Consider the following 18611-nt stretch of genomic DNA (forward strand, 5'->3'; position numbering starts at 1 on the left):
CCGGCCATTGGCCGGGGACTCCTTAGGACGGCGCGCGCGGCCCCTTTAAGAGGGAGGGAGGGCGCGCGCGCGCCCTAAGCACAGTGGCCGGGAAGGAGCGCGCGCTGCCAGCAGAGCGGGAGAGGGACGCCGGGCACGGAGCAGAGCGGTGAGGGGAACAGCGTCCCTGCCTAGCAGAGGGCAGGGACGCCGGCACTACACATTACATTACTGATCCTGAGTTACATCCTGTATTATACTCCAGAGCTGCACTCACTATTCTGCTGGTGCAGTCACTGTGTACATACATTACATTTCCTATCCTGTATTGGCAAGCAAAGAGGACACAAAGTAATTTTCAGGCTTCAGAGCTGAAATCTCCCTATATCCAGCTTGGGCTTGTAAACTAGGCCTTGTTTTAGTGGTTTCATTTCTTTACTCCCCCACTGCAATAATCTGTTCTATGTATTTGCTGTTCCCATTAATAAATCATATATGTGGTTAATTTCTGTACATCTAAGCTATGATGAGCGCAGCCCTGCCGGGAGCCACAGGTTGATCACTGTCCCAGTGCATTATATCAGGTGGCTCCGCGGATTTCTTTGTTTCTATTAGATTCCTTTAGGAATTGGAAAGTCAAGTGCAGAAAAGAATCATCACGTCTTCCTCTCTGTCATATTAAGCCGCACTCCCCACGTACGGCCGAGCGCGGCCCATAGAGACGTAAAGGGGCCGCTTCATCATTCTGTTTCCCCCGATTGCTGGAATCACGTCCTTGTTCCTATGGATGGGGATGAGATAAATGTTAATTATTATAATTGTGACTATTTTTCTGCTGCAGCACTTGGGTTAATGAGTTCCCAACCTTTACTAATTAGGAGGAGAAACATCTGCCCTCACCTGCAGCGAGCGATGAATGGGGGGAGTCCTAATACTCAGCATTGTCTGAGCACAAAGGCGGAACGTTAGGTCCCAGAGAATGGTGGAGCCATCTGCTTTATGTGTAGTCCTCCCCCACCAGTCGCAGTGATGATGAGGGTCGTCCTTGTCTCTGTCTCTGTATGAACTGGTCAACTGTCAGTCCCACATGTGACGGAGCCGTCCTCAACCCCAACTCCCCAAACACATCGGTATAGGCTGAAAACTGCAAGAAATGGACACTAATAAGTGTGTGTATACATATATACAGTGCATTGTGAAAGTATTTGGCCCCCTTGAACTTTTCTACCTTTTGCCACATTTCTGGCTTCAAACATAAAGATATAAAATTCTATTTTTTTTGGGAAGAATCAACAACAAGTGGGACACAGTCGTGAAGTGGAACGAAATTTATTGCATATTTTAAACTTTTTTAACAAATTAAAAACTGAAAAGTGGGGCGTGCAATATTATTCGGCCCCTTTACTTTCAGTGCAGAAGTTCAGTGAGGATCTCTGAAGGATCCAATGTTGTCCTAAATGACTGGTAATGATAACTAGGATCCACCTGTGTGTAATCAAGTCTCCGTATAAATGCACCTGCTCTGTGATAGTCTCAGGGTTCTGTTTCAAGTGCAGAGAGCATCATGGAGACCAAGGAACACACCAGGCAGGTCCGAGATTCTGTTGTGGCGAAGTTTAAAGCCGGATTTGGATACAAAAAGATTTCCCAAGTTTTAAACATCTCAAGGAGCACTGTGCAAGCGATCATATTGAAATGAAAGGAGTATCAGACCACTGCAAATCTACCAAGACCCGGCCGTCCCTCTAAACTTTCATCTCGAACAAGGAGAAGACTGATCAGAGATGCAGCCAAAAGGCCCATGATCACTCTGGATGAACTGCAGAGATCTACAGCTGAGGTGGGAGAGTCTGTCCATAGGACAACAATCAGTTGTACACTGCACAAATCTGTCCTTTATGGAAGAGTGGCAAGAAGTCATTTCTCAAAGATATCCATAAAAAGTCTCGTTTGAAGTTTGTCACAAGCCACCTGGGAGACACAGCAGACATGTGGAATAAGGGGCTCTGGTCAGATGAAACCAAAATCAAACTTTTTGGCCACAATGCAAAATGATATGTTTGGCGTAAAAGCTACACAGCTCATCACCCTCAAAACACCATCCCCACTGTCAAACATGGTGGTGGCAGCATCATGGTTTGGGCCTGCTTTTCTTCAGCAGGGACAGGGAAGATGGTTAAAATTGATGGGAAGATGGACGGAGCCAAATACAGGACCATTCTAGAAGAAAACCTGTTGAAGTCTGCAAAAGACCTGAGCCTGGGATGGAGATTTATCTTCCAACAAGTCAATGATCCCAAACATAAAGCAAAATCTACAATGGAATGGTTCAAAAATAAACGTATCCAGGTGTTAGAATGGCCAAGTCAAAGTCTAGACCTGAATCCAATCGAGAATCTGTGGAAACAGCTGAAAACTGCTGTTCACAAACGCCCTCCATCCAACCTCAATGAGCTCGAGCTGTTTTGCAAGGAAGAATGGGCAAGAATTTCAGCCTCTCGATGTGCAAAACTGATAGAGACATACCCCAAGCGACTTGCAGCTGTAATCGCAGCAAAAGGTGGCGCTACAAAGTATTAACTCAAGGGGGTCGAATAATATTGCACGCCCCACTTTTCAGTTTCTAATTTGTGAAAAAAGTTTAAAATATCCAATAAATTTCGTTCCACTTCACGATTGTGTCCCACTTGTTGTTGATTCTTCCCAAAAATTAGAATTTTATATCTTTATGTTTGAAGCCAGAAATGTGGCAAAAGGTAGAAAAGTTCAAGGGGGCCAAATACTTTTGCAATGCACGGTATATATACCTAAAGGGGGAAAGGGGGATAACACAGATCAACACGGAGAACCAGGAACATCACGCGTAATATTACAGACAAAGGGGCAGTATTATAGTAGTGATATTCTTGTACATAGGGGCAGTGTTATAGTAGTTATATTCTTGTACATAGGGGGCAGTATTATAGTAGTGGTATTCTTGTACATAGGGGGCAGTATTATAGTAGTTATATTCTTGTACATAGGAGCAGTATTATAGTAGTTATATTCTTGTACATAGGGGGCAGTATTATACTAGTTATATTCTTGTACATAGGAGCAGTATTATACTAGTTATATTCTTGTACATAGGGAGCAGTATTATAGTAGTTATATTCTTGTACATAGGGGGCAGTATTATACTAGTTATATTCTTGTACATAGGAGCAGTATTACAGAAGTTATATTCTTGTACATAGGGGGCAGTGTTATAGTAGTTATATTCTTGTACATAGGGGGCAGTATTATAGTAGTTATATTCTTGTACATAGGGGGCAGTATTATACTAGTTATATTCTTGTACATAGGGAGCAGTATTATAGTAGTTATATTCTTGTACATAGGGGGCAGTATTATACTAGTTATATTCTTGTACATAGGGAGCAGTATTATAGAAGTTATATTCTTGTACATAGGGGGCAGTATTATAGTAGTTATATTCTTGTACATAAGGGGCAGTATTATAGTAGTTATATTCTTGTACATAGGGGCAGTATTATAGTAGTTATATTCTTGTACATAGGGGGCAGTATTATAGTAGTTATATTCTTGTACATAGGGGCAGTATTATAGTAGTTATATTCTTGTACATAGGAGCAGTATTATAGTAGTTATATTCTTGTACATAGGGGGCAGTATTATAGTAGTTATATTCTTGTACATAGGGGGCAGTATTATAGTAGTTATATTCTTGTACATAGGGGGCAGTATTATAGTAGTTATATTCTTGTACATAGGGGGCAGTATTATAGTAGTTATATTCTTGTACATAGGAGCAGTATTATAGTAGTTATATTCTTGTACATAAGGGGCAGTATTATAGTAGTTATATTCTTGTACATATGGGGCAGTATTATAGTAGTTATATTCTTGTACATAGGGGCAGTATTATAGTATAGAATCATAGAATGGTAGAGTTGGAAGGGACCTCCTGGGTCATCTGGTCCAACCCCCTGCTCAAAGCAGGATTCACTAAATCATCTCAGACAGATGTCTGTCCAGCCTCTGTTTGAAGACGTCCATTGAAGGGGAACTCACCACCTCTCGTGGCAGCCTGTTCCACTCATTAATCACCCTAACTGTCAAAAAGGTTTTTTCTAATATCTAATCTGTGTCTCCTCCCATTTAGTTTCATCCCATTGCTTCTAGTCTTTCCCTGTGCAAATGAGAATAAAGATGATCCTTCTACAATGTGACAGCCCTTGACATATTTGTAGACAGCTATTAAGTCTCCTCTCAGTCTTCTTTTTTGCAAGCTAAACATTCCCAAATCCTGCAACCGTTCCTCATAGGACATGGTTTGCAGACCAGTCACCATTCTGGTCGCTCTTCTCTGAACTTGCTCCAGTTTGTCTATGTCTTTTTTAAAATGTGGTGCCCAAAACTGTACACAGTATTCCAGATGAGGTCTGACCAAAGAGGAGTAAAGACCGATAATGACTTCACGTGATCTAGACTGTATGCTTCTGTTAATACATCCCAGAATTATATTTGCCTTTATTGCTGCTGCATCACACTGTTGACTCATGTTCAGTCTATGATCTATTAGTATACCTAAGTCTTTTTCACATGTACTGTTGCTTAGCTCTATTCCTCCCATTCTGTATATGCTTTTTTCATTTTTATTGCCCAGATGTAGTACTTTGCATTTTTCCCTGTTAAAAACCATTCTGTTGGTTGCTGCCCACTGCTCCAGTTTATTTAGGTCTTTTTGAATCCTCTCTCTCTCTTCTCTAGTATTAGCTATCCCTCCTAGCTTTGTGTCATCAGCAAATTTAATCAGTTTACCCTCAATTCCTTCATCTAAATCATTGATGAAGATGTTGAACAATACAGGTCCCAGGACAGAGCCCTGTGGTATCCCACTTGAGACATTCATCCAGCTGGATGTGAAGCCATTTACAACCACCCTTTGAGTCCGATCACTAAGCCAGTTATGAATCCACCTAACAGTTGCCTGGTCCATTGCATACTTGGTCATTTTTTCAATAAGGATGGTGTGAGATACTTTGTCAAATGCTTTGCTGAAGTCAAGATATACTATATCTACAGCATTTCCCTGATCCACCCAGTCAGTGATTCTGTCATAGAAGGAAATTAAGTTAGTCTGACATGACTTGTTAGTTACAAACCCATGCTGACTCTGGTTAATCACTTCATTCTTATCCAGGTACTTACATACATGATGTTTAATAATTTGTTCAAAGATCTTTCCTGGTATAGAAGTCAGACTCACCGGCCTATAGTTCCCTGGGTCCACCTTCTTCCCCTTTTTGAAGATAGGAACAACATTTGCTCTTCTCCAGTCTTCTGGGACTTCTCCTGTTCTCCAAGAATTTTCAAAGATTATGGAGAGTGGTTCTAAAATTTCTTCTACGATCTCCTTCAGTACTCTGGGGTGTAATTCATCTGGACCTGGAGACTTGAACTCATTTATGTTAGCTAAATATTCCCTCACAATCTTTCTGTTTACAGATAACTTGGATTCTTCTATTCCTTTAAAAGGACAGTGAAAATCAGTTGATGTTACATTTTCTTTCTGAGAGAAAACAGATGCAAAATAGGAATTAAAAAGTTCGGCCTTCTCAACATCCTCTCTTACCATTTCTCCATTTTCATCCTGTAAAAATCCTATAGCATCTTTGACTTTTCTTTTACTTTTGACATACCCCCAAAATCCTTTTTTATTGCTTTTGACATCTCTTGCAAGCCTTAATTCATTGTCAGCTTTAGCTAACCTGATACGTGCCCTGCAGGATCTGCAGACTGCATTATAATCTTCTTTAGATATGCCTCCCTCTTTCCATTTAATAAACATTTCTTTCTTTCTTTTTAGCATGTGTTTAAGTTCTGTGTTCATCCATCCTGGTTTCCTTAAATGCTTCCCATTCTTCCTACTTTTCGGGATTGTTAACGATTGTGCTTTGAGAATCTCATTTTTAAAAATTTCCCATCCTTCCTGGACATTTTTGTCCTTAAGGACATCCAGCCATTGGATCCCTCCTATTCTCTTTCTGAGTCTCTTAAAATCTGCCTTTCTAAAATCTAACCTTGAAGTTTGAGTCTTCACATGTCTTCCTCCTCTAGTTATCCAAAATTCTATAATAGCATGATCGCTGCCTCCTAGGGTCCCAGCCACCTTTACCTCCTCAACCATTTCCTCCCTGTTTATAAGGATTAGATCCAAAGTAGCAGATCCCCTTGTTTTCTCCCCTACCTTTTGGAAGATAAAGTTGTCAGCAAGAGAGGATAAGAATTTGCTTGACCTGTTAGTTTTACTTGAGAGAGATTCCCAACAAATGTCTGGATAGTTGAAATCTCCCATGACCACTACGTCATATTTTTTGGAGAACTTGGTCATTTGATATATAAAGAGTTCATCCATATCTTCAGCTTGCCCAGCTAGTAGTTATATTCTTGTACATAGGGGGCAGTAGTATAGTAGATACACATTATATAGGATTATTTATGATATAACAATCACTTTCCTGTGTTCTATACAACTGTAGTTCCCATATAATTTATTTGCTTCTATACGTGGACAGTCATGTGACTGATAGTGTAGAAATGTGGCGCCCCTGAGGGTTCAGTCGCCACAGGGGTACTGCACCTCAGACTGAGGTGTGGTATCTCCTGTCCGAGGTAAGGGTGGAGCACCTCTCAGGACTCAGCCATCCATTCAACACTACATCACTCCTGTCCTGAGGGGGGGGCTTTAAGGCACCATAGTGCTGCCCCAGCCGGGATAGAGGAGATAGGGGGAACCATGTAGTGGGTGAGGGTGGAGGACGCACTTTAGGTTACACTCATTCAATCATATTTAATCAACGGCCATCGTAGGTTCAAGGTCCTTTGATTGTGATCTTCATCACTGAACATGGCTTTCCGGTGGAACCTGCAGCTGATTGAGGATACACGGTCATCGTGCTCTGGCCTTGAGGCGAGGAGCGGGCTAGAGTTAACGGCTGTCTCTACCCAGTCAAGGTCCTTACCTAAGAAAGCCAGGAGGGGAGCAGAGGAGACAAGCTCCACAGGCGAAGGGATCCCAGGGGAATACAGACGGAGCGGCATACTCCACCTGTCCTCACTATTCTGGCCTAGTTAGAGGGACTCCTGCTGCAAAAGGGGTACCGGCCCCCGATATCTGGCTTTGCTACTTCATGTCCTAGTCAGAAAAGCCCGGAGGCTTAGAGGATCCCACCGGGTGACGGACGGAGCGGAGTCGCCACCCATACCCTTGTTCTGTGTATAGCCAGAGGGAGACCCAGCCTTGTAACACGCACCACATACGGACAGGAGAGGACCTAGTGGGAAAGTCTAGGAACACTCTGGTGCAGGGAGTCCTGATTGATGCACCTGAACTACCTGGAGTGTGCTGAACCCCTTCCTGGTGGCCGCAGCGCGCCGTGAGGAGCAAGGAGAAGCCTTGCAGCTGACACCTAACAACGTGAGTAAAGCTTGGAAGACTGCATCCATTGCCTCTGGTCCCTTATTTCAGCGTGACTCCACACCGCACCACCTACTACGACCCCCCTGTTCCGTCTTCTCTGCCCTGAGGCCCTGCTCCACCTGTGGGGAGTAGTACCATCCACGACATCCCGCCTCAGAGGACTGCCGCAGCGCTGGTGGCGAATCACCAGGCACCACAGGTGGCGTAGTCATTACATCCACTCGATTACCACCGTCCCTCCTGGCCCTTATTTTTACTGTAACAACCCTGGGCACGGGCCGGGCCTAGGCCATGACTGCATCCACCGTACACCAAGAGGCCCGGTTCCGAGTACCCCCATCTCTCAGGGTAGGGCCAGCGAGCGGTAGCGAGGCATCACAGACGTGGCGTAGTCGGCAGGATTGCGTGCCCACAGCAACGGAAGAAGTTGTCCCCATTGCTACCGGGTACTGCGCGCTTTTACAGAAAGACTGTCGTTTCACATTCCATGTGGCGTCTGCCCAAGAAGAACGGACGCCATTATGTGCAGAAAGGACAGCAACCCAGCACCTCCCATCGAGGGCCTGGCTCCCTTATGGCGCCAAAAGTGCAGACCACCCCCTGCAGTGGAGACACTCCACAAGGTAGTGTCCGTCAAAGAGGATGGGATGTCCCTGGGAGTGCCCGTCAGCCAGCCGCCCTGGAGCCGCCCCGAAAAGAGGAGACGAAGGCAACAACGAGGTGTGGCCGCAACAATCCCAGACTCGCCGCACACTGCAGCAGTGATGGACGCCGCCGAGGAGAGTTCTCCCGAATCCTCCAGCGCTGGCCCACAAGCTGCTACCTTCCGTGGCATGGGAGGAATCCACTTGACCCCGGAGGAAGCAGAGTTCCTCCGCGGGGAAGCGCAGGACCTCACCAGGAGGATCGCGGAGGCGCAACGATTGGTCTCTGGAGAGTGGCGAGAGGAGGTGCTCCACAAGATTCGGGCCCGCTGCCAGAGCTCTGCAAGCCTGTCCAGCGGAACCGTAGCCCAGACAGAGGAAACCCAGGAGGCCTTATGCATCCCAGGAGCGGGTAAGCAAGAAATCCCTGTCCCAGGCACAGGGCGTACTGTACCTCTCCTGAGTATCCTGCCGGCACCCCTGGCCCCGGGCGCCATCCAGTAGGAGCAGCTTCTAGCTCCGGAGCTGGAGGCCCAAGTTACCGCCACCACCGGAGGCCTGCTGTGATTCCCGACTCCCGGCCAACCTCCTGCACTTACTGAGGAGACTCCCAGCTCCAACCCGGAGCTGGTCCGTACTGGTCGAGGACCAGCAGCAACCCCTGCTGACGCCGCTACCCGCACCCCCGGTCGCCTGCCCGGCGGCGGAAGAGGTGGACTGGGACAACCAGGGGGGGGACCTGATGGGCTTCCCCCAGGAGACCCGGGCTGCAGCGCGGAGGAGGGAGGAGATATGCAGAAGGCAGCTCCTCCAATTTGATAAAGAGCGACGCCAAACGGAGGTCCGCTGTGAGCGTCTGGAGGTGCGGACCAAGGCCGCAAAGTCACGGGCCCGCCAGGCAGAGGCCGTCCGTCCAAGCCCCCGGGAGGAAGGCCTGATAGTCAGATTCCACCAGGAGGCCGGATGGGGCTTCATTCGCAGCCCCCAGTTCCACTGGGACATTTTCGTGAATCGGCGGGACGTCGAGCCGCAACTGGAGCAAGGCCACCCTGACCGGAACCTCTACCCGGGCGACTTGGTGTCCTACACCCGCCACCACGGGGAGCGTGGGTGGTACGCCCTGGCCGTCCACAGGGTGTTCAAAGGGGATGCCCCCACTCCCCTGCACACAGAGGACCGGTCAGGCTCAGTTGGCAAGAATGAGCCTTTTCCTAAGTGGGGATACTGTTTCTGAGCAGCCCCGGAGGATGTACTTCCCTGTTGACTAAGTTACCTTTTTAAGTTGTTATGTTGTTTTTCCTCCCAGTTTAAAGAGACATTTGTCCCTACGGACGCTAAGCAGTAGACAGACTCACTTTGTAAATAGCTCTGCATCTCTTTAGGTGCTCCCTATTGGTTTTATGCAAAACCGCTCTACTACCTCAGACCTCAGAAGAAAAACCTGTCAGGGTGGCTCTCCTGGAGGTCAAACCCCGAATCTCCATGCCCTGCAGCCACCCCAGGGCCTACGCTGAGGGTTTGGGACAGGTCCCTCATGCTGCTGAACTGACTCTTTTCTACAATATTTTCTACAGAACTGTCTACTTGCATAATGTCTCTTGAATGTCTCCCATGTGTGCATAATGTCACTTAATGTTTTTCTATATTTATATTGTATATATATTATTGCAACGTTCAAGAATTGAGCCTCCCATAAAGGGAAGATGGTTTTACTGTTATGCAAAAATTTAAAAAGTCTGTACCAATGCTTTGCTCTCTTTTCAGCCCGCGGACGTGCTGTGTTTCACCAAGGGGGAATGTGGCGCCCCTGAGGGTTCAGTCGCCACAGGGGTACTGCACCTCAGACTGAGGTGTGGTATCTCCTGTCCGAGGTAAGGGTGGAGCACCTCTCAGGACTCAGCCATCCATTCAACACTACATCACTCCTGTCCTGAGGGGGGGGCTTTAAGGCACCATAGTGCTGCCCCAGCCGGGATAGAGGAGATGGGGGGAACCAAAAGATAGGGGGAACCATGTAGTGGGTGAGGGTGGAGGACGCACTTTAGGTTAAACTCATTCAATCATATTTAATCAATGGCCATCTTAGGTTCAAGGTCCTTTGATTGTGGTCTTCATCACTGAACGTGGCTTTCCGGTGGAACCTGCAGCTGATTGAGGATACACGGTCATCGTTCTCTGGCCTTGAGGCGAGGAGCGGGCTAGAGTTAACGGCTGTCTCTACTCAGTCAAGGGCCCTAGCTAAGAAGGCCTGGAGGGGAGCAGAGGAGACAAGCTCCACAGGCAAACGGATCCCAGGGGGATGCAGATGGAGCGGTATACGCCACCTGTCCTCACTATTCTGGCCTAGTCAGAGGGACTCCTGCTGCAAGAGGGGTACCGGCTACTGACTTTGCTACTTCATGTCCCAGTCAGAAAAGCTCAGAGGCTTAGAGGATCCCACCGAGTAACGGACAGAGCGGAGTCGCCACCCGTACCCTTGTTCTGTGTATAGCCAGAGGGAGACCCAGCCTTGTAACACGCACCACATACGGACAGGAGAGGACCTAGTGGGAAAGTCTAGGAACACTCTGGTGCGGGGGGGTCCTGATTGATGCACCTGAACTTCCCGGAGTATGCTGAACCCCTTCCTGGTGGCCGCAGCGCGCCGTGAGGAGCAAGGAGAAGCCTTGCAGCTGACACCTAACAACGTGAGTAAAGCTTGGAAGACTGCATCCATTGCCTCCGGTCCCTCATTTCAGCGCGACACCACACCGCACCACCCACTACGTCCCCCCTGATCTGTCTTCTCTGCCCTGAGGCCCTGCTCCACCTGTGGGGAGTAGTACCATCCTCTGCTGCCACGACATCCCGCCTCAGAGGACTGCCGCAGCGCTGGTGGCAAATCACCAGACTCCACAGGTGGCGTAGTCATTACATCCACTCGATTACCACCGTCCCTCCTGGCCCTTATTTTTACTGTGACGATCCTGGGCACGGGCCGGGCCTAGGCCACGACTGCATCCACCGTACACCAGGAGGCCCAGTTCCGAGTACCCCCATCTCTCAGGGTAGGGCCAGCGTGCGGGAGCGAGGCGTCACAGACCATTATCAGGTATATTTTGCGCTTTCATTAGTTGTTTTTTTTTGCCTGTATTGATGTAATAATCCTGATCTGACCTTGCCTTGAACTTTGCAGATCGTCTCATTGTTATTGGGTAATAAAACTTGCAATTTACATCTATAACAACAGAAGTTCGTTTCCCTTCTATTGTGATTAATGCTCGGTGTTTGCAGCCGCCCGGTCACCTATGTAACAATGTATCTGATACGGAGACACAAAGTCTACAGATAAAAGGGCAAAGTTTGGGCACCCGCTTTGACGCTTGATTTCTTGTCGGTATCGTTGCACTTTGTTGTGCAGAATTCTGCATTTTTGGAATGAAAAAAAAAAATTGATAACACTTCCTCATATCTGCACTAAAGAGATCAAAGAAAATGGAAAAAAAAAACGTAAAAAGACCCCACAACAAATATATGCAATAATTTTAGTAGATTGTGACTGCGCCTTTTTGGTTCTGACACCTGCAGTTTTTTTGCACATGGAATGTGAACATGGCCTTCTTAATGCTCTGGTAATAAACGGCAGCAAAAGTTTTTTTCCTGAGTGATCTCTCATCTCCTGTCTGTTCACACAAGGAAAAGTTACCGTATATATTCATGGGCAATTTGCAGATATTCATGGGTAAATTGCAAAAGCGCCACCTAGTGGTAATATGTTAACAGTTTAAAAGAAATGCTAAATGTGTATAGAAAAATATTTAGATTTGACAGTGATATATAGGGGGTGGGGTTATATTTAAAGTCTTCTTAAAGGTAAAGAACATATAAAGTGTGGTTTATAAATCGATCTTGAGATTTGCTGCCAGTCTCCATCATGAGTGAGGATGGGGCAGGGAGCGTTTATTGCCTGGTCTATGCGAGTCAGCTATAGAAAAATCGCTCGTTACCAATCAAAACTTCACAAAAAATATATATAAATCAGCAGATGCAGAATTGTTGCTCTACATGTGAAGCGTTGATTGTATGCGAGTCTGGAAATGTCAGTCCATGTACGATTACTGCACTGGTGGTCATAATATTATATATTTATTTAACCATCAGTTTTTTCTTCCCTGCTTTGTATGTTTCGATCATCTGTGAGAAGATAATAGAGGAGCGTGGGGTGGAAATGAGAAGTTTCATAACTTCCTAACAGACTTTGGGGGTCGTATCAAAGGCGTTCTGCTACTTTGCTGCACCACACGTTGGTAGCCGCTGACGCCCCTCATACCGGCTTCATATTTTGTGACGTTTCAAAACTTTTTTTTTTGGAGCTTTCCAGCTGCTGAAGAGCTTTACCTTCACTTAATCAGCAACTGGCGCAAATCTGAGTTACAGGCCTCGATTCATTAGGACCGGTGGCTCGTGCGCCACTCTAAATTAGTGACTGAAGAAACATTTCTGGTATGAGTAACGTCGCCACTTTCCATGACTGACAGGCGGATGTAGCCACGTCACATACCACCCCATCTCCCCCCACCGTTTTGGCAGAGCTGCTAGAAACTGGTATGAAAGTTATAAAAACTTTGCGGAACTTCAGAATTGTGTAAAAGTTTTGCGACTATTCAGGTGCAACGCTGATGTATCAGCTCAAATTATCAGCCAAAATTTGTTCCAAATTTATGAAAGGGGTATTCTCAAGTTCGAAAGTTCTTTTATTCATTGGAGAGGGGATAACTCCTCGATCGCTGGGAAGATCTGACCCCTGAGGCCCTCACGGGGTCCTGAGAATTAGGGCTCAGAAGATCCCCGTGTGAATGTAGCGGTGGTTGATCCTAAATGCTGCCACTCCATTCATTCCTATGGGACCTTTGCAGATGGACATGGGCAGCGCTCGTCTTGTCTTCGGCACCAATCCAATGCCCTCAACCCGACCCAATGTGTCATAAAAGGGACAAGACTGACACCAAGCAGAGATCTTGAAAATGTTGGGAGCATTAAAAAAAGAGGAATTTTTGGTACTCACCATAAAATCTTTCTTGGAGCTTTCATTGGGGGACACAGGACCATGGGTGTATGCTGCTGCCGCTAGGGGGTTGACACTAGGCAAAAAAAAAGAAATAGCTCCTCCTCCACAGTATACACCCGCCTACAGGCACCAAGCTGACCAGTGAGTGGCTAAAGCAGTAGGAGGAACATAAAATAACCAACTATGAAAACTAGATGAGATGCCCAAAATCAGGGAGGGTGCTGTGTCCCCCAATAAAGGCTCCAAGAAAGAGATTTTACAGTGAGTACCAAAAATCCCTCTTTCTTTATCGCTTCATTGGGGGACACAGGACCATGGGACATCCTAAAGCAGTCCCTAGGGTAGGAGAACAGAAGATAGTCACAGACTAGGTCCGACTTCGGCAACTGCCGCCTGCAGGACCTTCCGTCAAAGACTGGCATCAGCCGAAGAATAAGTGTGGACCTTGTAAAACCTTGAAAAGGTGTGGAGTGAAGACCACGTTGCAGCTTTACAGATTTGAGAAGCCGAAGCCTGATGGCGAACTGCCCGGGTGGAGCGAGCCCTTGCCTCCGGAGGGGGAAGTTTGTCTGAGACACGATATGCCTCCAAAATGGTCGAACGTATCCAACGGGCAATGGTTGACTTGGAAGCAGGAAGACCCTTGCGACGCCCCTCAGGGATGACAAACAGGGCGTCCGAATGCCGAAGGGAAGCCGTTCTAGAAAGGTACACAAGTAGAGCTCTGACCAGGTCCAGTTTATGCAGGGATTGCTCCCGTGGATGCACTGGAGCCGGGCAGAAGGAAGGCAAAACAATGTCCTCATTGATGTGGAAAGAGGAGACTACTTTCGGCAAAAAGGAAGGCACCGGCCTGAGCACTACCTTATCTTGATGGAAGACCAGAAAGGGCGGCCTACATGAGGGCTGCGAGCTCTGCAACCCTCCTAATTGAGGTAACAGCCACCAAAAAAGCCACCTTCCAGGAGAGAAGAAAGGCTGAGATGTCCTGAATGGGTTCAAACGGGGGCTGTTGGGAGAACGCTTAGGACCATATTAAGGTCCCATGGGTCCACTGGAGGGCGATAAGGCAGCGCTAGGTGAGCCACCACTTGTAGAAACGTCTTGACCTGAGGACGGCCAGCCAAGTTACGTTGGAATAGAATGGACAAGGCCGAAACTTGGCCTTTGAGAGTGCTTAGAGACTGAAGAAAGGCCAAAATGACCGGTAACGAAAAAGATATGGGAGCTAGCTGATCTTGCTCGCAGTGACGAAAAAAGGCTCTCCAGGTTCTGTGGTATATGCGCAAGGTAGCGGGTTTTCTGCCGTTAATTAGGGTCTGAATGACGTTGTCAGCAAAACCCGCCTTCCTCAACACTGTGGCCTCAACGGCCATGCCATTAAATTCAGAGAACGAGAACTCTGATGAAGAATAGGTCCTTGAGAGAGGAGGTCCGGACGGTCTGGTAGTCTCCAGGAGGAGTCGACAAGCAGGTTTACTAGATCTGTGTACCAGAGACGTCTGGGCCAATCCGGGGCTACTAGAATTACCGATACTCCTCCTGTCTTGATCTTTTTGACGACTCGAGGTATCAAAAGGTAGAGGGGGAAAGAGATAGGGCAGCTGGAACTGAGACCATGATATGGCTAGCGCGTCTTGAGCGATCGCCATGAGGTCGACGTCTGGCGTGCACCAGCGTAAGCATATCTTACGAAACACCTCGGGATGGAGAGACCATTCTCCTGAGGCAAGGCCCTGCCGACTGAGGAAGTCGGCCGCCCAATTGTCGACCCCCGAAATGTGGACTGCTGAGATTGCCGGAACAGTGTTCTCGGCCCAAACTAGCACTCTTGTCACCTCTTTCAAGACCGGCTTGCTGCATGTTCCTCCCTGATGGTTTATGTATGCCACGGCCGTGGCATTGTCCGTTTGTACGCGGACTGGGAACCCTGCTAGGATCTCCCGCCAGTGACGCAATGCCAGGTAAATTGCCCTAATCTCCAAGATGTTGATTAGTAGGGAGACTTCGTGGGGACTCCACCGGCCCTGCGCTGTGTAGTTGAGGAAGACTGCCCCCCAACCGATGAGGCTGGCATCGGTCGTGACCACCTGCCAGCGAAGCGGTAGGAATGACCTCCCGAGTCTGAAGGAAGAGGGGCGGGTCCACCACGTTAGTGACCTTCTCACTTGAAGAGGTAACCTGATGCGTCGATCTAGAGACGACGGGGATTTTGTCCCAAGCCGACAGAAGGGCCAGTTTAAGAGGCCGGGTATGGAACTGGACAAACAGCACTGTTTCCATGACTGCCACCATTTTTCCTAGGACACTCATGCATAGGCGAAAGGAGTGTGGACTTGGGTCGGAGAGAAGGTGGATCCCCCGACAGAGAGTGTTTATCTTTTCCCTCGGAAGAAGGGCCCGGGTCGTGTTGAACTGCATCCCTAGAAAGGTTACACGTTGAGATGGGACCAGGGAGGATTTGTCTGTGTTGATCAGCCAGCCTAACCGGGAGTGTGTGTTCAAGGTGATCTGGAGGCTGTGGAGACAGTCCCTGAATGTAGGGCCTTTGATTAATAGGTCGTCGAGGTAAGGGATAATTACAATCCCCCTGGCTCGTAGAATGGCCATGGCCGTCGCCATTACCTTCGTGAAAACCCTTGGGGCGGAGGCGAGGCCGAAGGGGAGAGAAGTGAACTGGTAATGCGCATTCTGGAAAGAAAAGTGAAAGAACTGATGTGATGCGCAGATTGGGATGTGAAGATACGTGTCCTGAATGTCCACTGAACATACATATTCCTCGGCTTCCATCGAGGCGATTACCGACCTGAGGGACTCCATTCTGAAGTGCCGGGTGCGTACTTGTCGGTTTAGTTGTTTCAGATCCAGGATCGGAGGTAGTGAGCAGTCTTTTTTTTGGAACAACGAAAAGATTGGAGTAAAAACAGGAAAACCTTTCCTGAAAGGGGACAGGAACTATGACTCCTGAGCGCAGAAGGGAGGCAATGGCCTGAAGGAAACCGGGGAGCAGAGATGGATGCGGGGGGCAGGACCTGAGAAATAGTGTTCCTGGCCTGGCGTTTAATTCGATTTTGTAGCCGACGCTCACAATCTCCTTGACCCAGGCGTCTTCTATTGCCGAGACCCAAGAGTCTCGGAACAGAAGCAGACGGCCGCCCACCCTGGGAGAAGTCCCAGGTGGGAGTGACCCGTCATGCTGAGGAAAATCTGTTAACATTGTGATCGGGATCCAGAGGACTTGGAGGAACGACCCTTTGCGCGCCAGTTGGGAGTGGGCCTAAAGGAAGGCTTACGTCTCTCTCGCTGTGCTGGGGTACGGTCCTGTTGAGAGGAGGGGCCCGGTTGAGCGAACTGACGAAAGGACCGGAACTGAAGGGAACGTCTCCTAGGAAAAGGACGTCTAGGTCTGGGCTGGGGAAGGGAGGTGCTCTTGCCCCCAGTGGCATCAGAAATGATTTGGTCTAACTTAGACCCAAACAGCCTTGAAAAGCAAGATTTGTTAGAGATTTTTTGGAAGCCGGGTCGGCGTTCCAAGCCTTCAGCCAAAGAATCCTACGTAAGGCAATAAGATTGCTAGAGACACGGGCTGAGCAGGCAGCGGCGTCGAGGGACGCTGTGAGCAGATATTTCCCTGCGTGGGCGATCTGATCCGCTAGGTCAGCCAGACCGTTAAAATTCCCTGCCTAAGTTGTTTGGCCCATGCAGACACTCTTTTGATACCCAAATTGAGGCAAAGGAAGGACAAAGGGCCTCGAAGGCTGACTTAGCCAAGGTCTCAACCTGTCTATCCGTAGTGTCCTTAAGGGAGGACCCATCTGGAAGTCCTGAAAAGGGCTCTCGTCCTCTTTAACGTGCAGAGTCTGATTGACTGCCGATATAAGGCTGTCAATCATGTCCTGGATCTTGGAATATTGGTCCGTGTCAGATCTAGAGTCTGAATCTGATGCAGAGTTAGATCCCAGGGCGACCTCTGGGGAAGAAGTGTGAGATGCAGGGAGCATCTTGGAGTCTGGAGGATGAGCTTGTGTGAGTCCGTTTCTGAGAACGTGCCCTCGGTCTGCCCTTAGGAGGAGGGGGCAGGGGTGCCTGCGAATCATCCGTGGGAACGTTCGGAGCACTGGTGGCCGTGGATAAAGGCAAGCGTTCTAGGACCTGCACCAGAGATTGACATACCTTGGTGAGGTCAGAGACAGACTGTGACATAGCAACAGCCCACTCAAGGAGAGGGAGTTCCTTTGTCCTGGGTGGCGGGGGGATCTTGGGGTGCCAGCATGGCAGGAGGTTTGCAGGTCGAGCAGAAAGCTGTTGTGAGACCCCCGGGCCACCTAGTACCGCAAAGAGCACAGGCGTAGTATATGACTATGTGAGAAGGACGGACAGAGAGATCCCTGGGTTTGGGCATATGTGCCTGACTAGGGATACTGCAGAGGAGGGAGCCTGTGGGCAGGAAAGGGTGTGGGTCGGTGCCAGGGCAGAGCCTACCCGGTCCTGAAGTAACCACGGTCCCGTGTCCCCCGTCGTAACTCCGGAGCGGGAGTCAGAAGCAGAGCTGCGGTGATGAAGCAGCCGGGCAGAGTGATGGCGTCGGCGTAGAGGGTCAGCTGCCCTGATGACCAGGGGCACCGGGACTCTGATAGGCAGAAGGAAAGGGGGCTGGCTTAAGGGACCCGGCTGCTGATAGGTCCGCGGGAGGGCTTGTGGGCGTGGCGGAAGTGTTACAATGCTCCTCGGCCCTGATTGATTGCCAGAGGGGGAGTATACCCGCCGGTAAGAGGAACGGCCCACCAGAGACGCCCCCCGACAGAGAAAACGCGGGCAGTTTTGCCGCGCATAATGAGGAAGGAGGTGAGTGTGTGGGGGGACGGGGGGGGGACGACACTGAAGATGCGAGGAGAGGGGGCGTGGCCCGGGAGGCGCTGCTGAAGTAAGCGCCATGTTTGATGAGAGGAGGTGGTGGGGGGGAGGGGGAGAGCAGGGGGCATGGCAGGCAGCGCTGGGGGCCTGGGACCTGCAGTTGTGAGACAGCAGGAGATGTACCTTTCTGTCCTTTTTTAGGGTCCCGATACCTCTTACTTTTTTCTCCCCTTCTGAGGATGGTCCCAGGAGGTCCTCCGTGGAGAGGAGGGGGTCGGGGGGAATTCTGGCTTTCCCTCCTTCCCAGCACTGACCGGTACTGGACAGTGCAGGAGATGGTGTCGACCCCAGATCTGGGGGAAGGTAACCTCAGGGACCACCGTCTCTCTCCCAGGCCGCTCCGAGGAGGGGGCTGGGGTGGGGAATGGGCAAGGACTGGCCATCAAGAGTCACCCTGAGACACCGAGAGGTGACAGGCGATAGGTCCTGCCCAGCGGGTCCGAGAGTGGGCGATGTGGGGGTAGCCACACTGCTCTCTCGGTTGCTTGTGAAATGGGGATAACAGGGGGACGCAGTGTTACCTATTAACCCTGAAGAGCTG

Source organism: Phyllobates terribilis, unplaced genomic scaffold (assembly GCF_046119375.1).
Source record: "Phyllobates terribilis strain yellow unplaced genomic scaffold, ASM4611937v1 Scaffold_5__5_contigs__length_657084704, whole genome shotgun sequence".
Taxonomy (NCBI): domain Eukaryota; kingdom Metazoa; phylum Chordata; class Amphibia; order Anura; family Dendrobatidae; genus Phyllobates; species Phyllobates terribilis.